Genomic DNA, 5,330 nt, shown 5'->3' on the forward strand with positions numbered 1-5,330 from the left:
CTCCTCTGACACCACTGTTGGAAAGCAACTCAGCGGATACTACGGCTAAAGGGCTAAAGGAGATCATGTGACTTTTAAGTTGGGCAACCCAGGTTGGGAAACTCTGCTCCTGGTAGCTGAACCCTGTGAAATATATACATAATCCACATTAAAATTCCAGAACGCTGAAAACGTCTCCTAAACTGGAAATATATTCTGTAGGGGAGCTTGGGTGGCTCAGTTGGTTAAGCGTCTGACTTCGGCTCAGGTCGCGATCTCGAGGTTCGTGAGTTCGAGCCCCACATCGGGCTCTGCGGTGACAGCTCGGAGCCTGGAGCCTGCTTCGGATTCTGTGTCTCCCTCTCTTTCTGCCCCTCCCTCACTTGTGCTCTGTCTCAAAAATAAATACACATTTAAAAAAACATAAATAAGCATGAAAAAATTAAAAAAAAAAAGAAATACGTTCTGTAAATGAAGTACTTTGCTTGTTTTCTTTCATCATACTAGCAGTACACAAATTTTAGTATGCAAATTGTAAAATAGGGTTTAGGTAAAGAATCTGAGTGAGTATAATCATGCACTGTGCCTAACAGTTTGTTCTCAAGTACTGGACAAGGATTGCTTTCCCAAGACAGTGCCAGGCAATAAAATTATCGCAGTAAACTTTTCCAAAAATTCATCTAAATGAAAAAAACATAGATAAATGTATTCTTTATAGATATGGCAAACGAACCAAACTAATACTCCAGGAAAATACTTTCGAGCCAGTTTTATGGAAATATTATGATTATTTAAATACGGAAACAACTGTAGTGGATCATTCAAACAGTAATAGTTTCGTATCACCACCTACAAGGATTCTGGTAGATCTTTTTTTTTTTTTTTTAATCAGAAGGAAATGTCATAATTATTTTAAATACCTGTGCTATACTATGAGATGTGGCCATGTTGACCCTTATGTCTTGTGATTTCATTTCTCTTGAGGGCTGACTCCCAGAACTTTTGTCGTAAGTGGACTGTCCATAAGGAAAAAGCAAGCACTGCCCCTCTGAGCCCCAAGATTCTTACCTTCTTTTATCATCTCAAGTGATTTGAGAAGAAACAAATCTTCCTTTCTCCCAACCACGATTGCCCATACCTCTCTTTTTTGTCCCCAACCCTTATACCGCACCCCTCCCCTCATTATTCTTTTTGGAAAGGCAACGAAGAGGAAGAAAGAAATGCATAGCTGAGATCATCTATCCCAACACCTTCAATGAGCCCAAAAAAGAAACCGTGGATGGAAACCATGTGTCCAGGGTGGGGGTGGGGGGTGGGGAAAGGAAGCAGTACAATGGCTCCCACCAGCGGGGGGCACACACCCCTAGGGACTTGAGGTGCATACCAGCTATGTGAGTGGGCCCATCTCTTCCTTTGTCTACTCTGTTTCTCAGCCGTGTGCTGAAGGTAACATGACCTCCTCATAGGCTTTCCGAGAAGACCAGGTGTTTACAGGCGAAACAAGATGGTATATATCTACTTGGCTGTGTGAATCTCCAAGGAGGGGGAAATATGAAGGCAAGACAGGTCTTCTTTCTTGGGTCTGTGTGAGCTTGGGAAGAAGGGAATAAAGAACATCACTGAACAACTGAAAACCTCTTCTCCTAGCCTCTCTGGTCCCTCAAACATCCCCCACCCTGCACCACGAATCCTGAAACTCTGTGTGTGCTGAGGATGTGACGAGTGGGCTGGATCTCGCTCTGACGCGGTGTGCGCATTCTGCTTCCACCCCTGGGCAGCCTGCAGGTGTCCACTGACCCACCCCATTCGTGGCCAGAAGAAGGCTTTGGAATGCGAGGAATCCAGGTGGGCCACTGATTTTTCTGGGGCCAGGTTGAAACTCCCAGTAAATAGTAAAGAGAGCCTGAATTTCCACTGTTAGAGACTCGACACCTTAGCTTAGGGTTTGATCCCTGTTAAAACGGAATGTGTCTGCCGGCCTTTCAAAGTCCTGAATCTGGCTTTCCTTCCACCTCTGTGAATGTTGCACATCCTTCTGACAGGAGCCCACTCCTCTGGTCTTCCTGGATTTCCTCTGCCTCCGCTCAGCCCGTCTCAGAGCCTGGGGCTTCCGATCGCCCTGTTCCCTCCTTGCATACCTTCCAAATCCCCCTGGCATTCAGGAATCAGTCTGCACCCCAGCGGACATTCCACCTTCTTGAAGTCTTCAACAGCTCCAGTCCAGACCTCCTCTCGTCTCTTATGTGCCACTGGTATTTATTTTATGCACAGCCTACATTGCACATGGACACGCCAGGGGATCGGTGACTGCAGGAAAATGCGAGACCAGCTCTTTCCCTCCTCGAGGCTTGTGCTGCACGAACTGCAAACGTCACACACTGAAGCTGAAAGAGTAATTAGATTTTTTTGTTTCTTGAGCATATAAAATATTGTAGACCGTTAATAAATACTTGATTAGAAAGGGGGGAAAAAAGGACTGGATGGGTAAATGAATGAATGCGAGGCCAGTGCCTAGGTACTCTGATTAATTAATTAAATGTAGTCTTTGTCTCGAGGAATTTGCAATATGAAAGGGAAGATAAACTCTTTGCAATTTTCTTTCATACAAACAGAATGGCCACAATATTGTAAATAATGTGGGAGCTGACGGGAGAGAAAGATTAATTATGACTGCCTCAGGAAAGGCTTCATACAGAAGACAATGTTGGAGTCCATTCTGAGAGGAGTTATAAGGTGGAGGAAGTCTTGAAGAGCATTCCAGAAGGGCATTCTGGGAGGACAAGTACCTGACGGGAGCGAAGGCCATGGAGGGCTGGGAGTTCCTTGAAACTCAAGTCTATGTCTTGTGTGGTTTTATGTCCTCGTCCTCCTCCCAGGGCCCAGTATGCAGCGCTTGGTGCTGTGCACATGGTTGTGTTCTGAAAAGGTGGGGAATTTGGCTAGTAGAGCATCTGGAACAGGAGGAAGGGAGTCTCAAACACCAGGCTGAAGGCAGATCTCAGATGCTCACCGGAAGTCCAAAGATCCAGGCGCCGGCAGATTCAGGGTCTAGTGACAGCTGCTGCCTGGTTCACAGATGACATCTTCTTGCTGTGTCCTTACAAGGTGGAAGGGGCTGAGGACTCCCTGGGGTCTCTCTTGTAAGGACACGAATGCCATCAAGGGGGCTCCAGCCTCATAACCTCATCACCTTCCAGAGGACGTCCTGCCTCCTAACTTCATCCCCTTGGGATTAGGTTTCAACAAATGGCATTTCGGGGGGACGCCGACACTCAGTCCATAGTGGGTCCCGACTTGTAAGTTCTAGTCTTCAATTCTTCTACTGACTAGTTGTGGGGTCTTGGAGAAGTTTAACACCTCTGTGTTTAAGGTTTCTGACCCATAAATACTACAGAGCAGTGGATGGAGGGCTTTCTGTGCCACAGTGGGGTTTTAGCTGATGAGCTACGCCTTCCCTTTGTGACACAAAACCACCACCTGCATGTCAACACGTCGTAGGAGGGCACACGTCATAGGAGGGCAGGGGTCATCATCTCCTGTGCTGCGTGTGTTCCCATCTGACAAATGCACTGACTTCTTCCTTGGGCACCTACCCAGGGCCACAGACAGCACTTTCAAGAGCTCAAGGACGTGTTTTAATACTAATTCCTTTTAAAAGAAGAAGGGGGGCACCTGGGTGGCTGTGACGGTTAAGCGTTCGACTTTGGCTCAGGTCATGATCTCACGCTTTGGGAGTTCGAGCCCTGCGTCAGGCTCTGTGCAGTCAGCTCAGAGCCTGGAGCCCGCTTTGGATTCTGTGTCTCCCTCTCTCTCTCTCTCTGCCCCTCCCCTGTTCACACTCTGTCTTTCTCTCTCTCCCAAAAATAAACATTAAAGAAAAGTAAAAAAGAAGGAAAGAGTAAGTCTCATAAAATAAGAATTCATCGTGGATGGTACTCATCTTTATACGAACTCAACCGTAAAATGCACTTTTTAATACTCATATGAAGGAAGGGGCTCACAAGGGAAAAAGTAGTGGCAAAAGTCACTGCCCGATTTCTTGACCACCTCTTTTAAACTATGTGCCAGAAACACAGGCTGAAAATGCAAGGTCAAGGACCTGCTTCCATAGAACTTCTGTCTGAGCATATGAAGCTGCGTTATGTGATTACTGAGTAAATATGCAAGCGTCAGATAAATGCATAGTCTGTAACAAGTAGGGCATAATTCTAGAACTTCAGAGAATATCCTGTCATCTGATGGCCTTGCTCCTGAGAAACAAGAATAGTTGGACATTCAGGTTACCCTGCTGAGCCTTCCATCTGGTTGGAAAGGTGTGGCTCCCACAAACTTCAGCAAACCCATCAGCACTGTGTGCGTGGAGGTAATGATGGGGCACAAACTCACCAAGTTTGCTCCTCAGGCAAAAGCATTTCTGGTTAGAATGTATTTTGGAAAGTAGAATTTGATGCCTATGGGTTCGAGGCTCCCTAGAGGTGGTAGGAACCGAATGGTACAAACCTGATTTTAGGAAACCAAATCTGAACGTGTCTATTTCATTTATATCGCGTCTCTCGGTTGGTTTATACAAAGTCAAGAGATATTCTTTATCAGGGTGCCTGGGTGGCTCAGTTGGTTAAGTGTCTGATTCTTGATTTCAGCTCAGGTCATGATCTCATGGTTTGTGGGATCGAGACCCGTGTCCTGCTCGGGATTCTCTCTCTCCCTCTCTCTGTCCCTCCCCTGCTTTCTCTCTCTCTCTCGCTCAAAGATAAATAAATAAAGAACAACAAAAAGATATTCTTTATCAAATACTGACTCTCCTTAAGAGGACACAGAAGAAAATATTGCTGATTGCACGAAAGTTCCAGTGCTTCCAACCTTGCTAAGAATGGAGGTTCTTCTATCTTTGTTCTTTACATTCTAGCCTTTGTGATGCTGGGTCTCTGCTACCAAAAGGAGGGATACTGACCAATCCGCTTAGATCACTGTCCCCAGCTAGAGAAGTCCAGCTGTCATCCAGGATGCATTTCCTGTCTTACTGTCTCTCAGCTTATCCTTACCAAAAAAGGAGACTCAGACGACTCTTTTTATTGTGAGAAAATATATATGACATAAAACGTGCCGTTTTGAAGTGTACAATTCAGTGGCAGATGATCACAGTGTTGTGTAACCATCACCACTGTCCTCCGGAACTTTCCACCATGCCTACTGAAACCCCATACTCATTAAAGGCTACCTGTCCTTCCCTTCTCCCAGCCCCTGCCAGCCGCCATTCTGCTCTCTGTCTCTGTGAACTTGACAACTCTAGGGACCTCCTATGTGTGGAATCTTCCAGTGTTTCTCCTTTTGTGTCTGGCTTATTTCACTGA

General features: G+C 45.9%; 1 long non-coding RNA gene across 1 annotated transcript; it reads right to left on the bottom strand.

Annotated features, from left to right (window-relative positions):
• Positions 1-356: 356 nt before the first annotated feature.
• Positions 357-3,634, bottom strand: LOC123386419. Its single transcript, XR_006600239.1, has 3 exons — positions 2,766-3,634; positions 2,118-2,363; positions 357-1,570 (listed from the first exon to the last, which is right to left on the bottom strand). It is a non-coding gene; the product is annotated as an uncharacterized LOC123386419 (long non-coding RNA).
• Positions 3,635-5,330: the final 1,696 nt, after the last annotated feature.

The sequence above is a fragment of the Felis catus genome, chromosome B4 (genome assembly GCF_018350175.1).
Source record: "Felis catus isolate Fca126 chromosome B4, F.catus_Fca126_mat1.0, whole genome shotgun sequence".
Taxonomy (NCBI): domain Eukaryota; kingdom Metazoa; phylum Chordata; class Mammalia; order Carnivora; family Felidae; genus Felis; species Felis catus.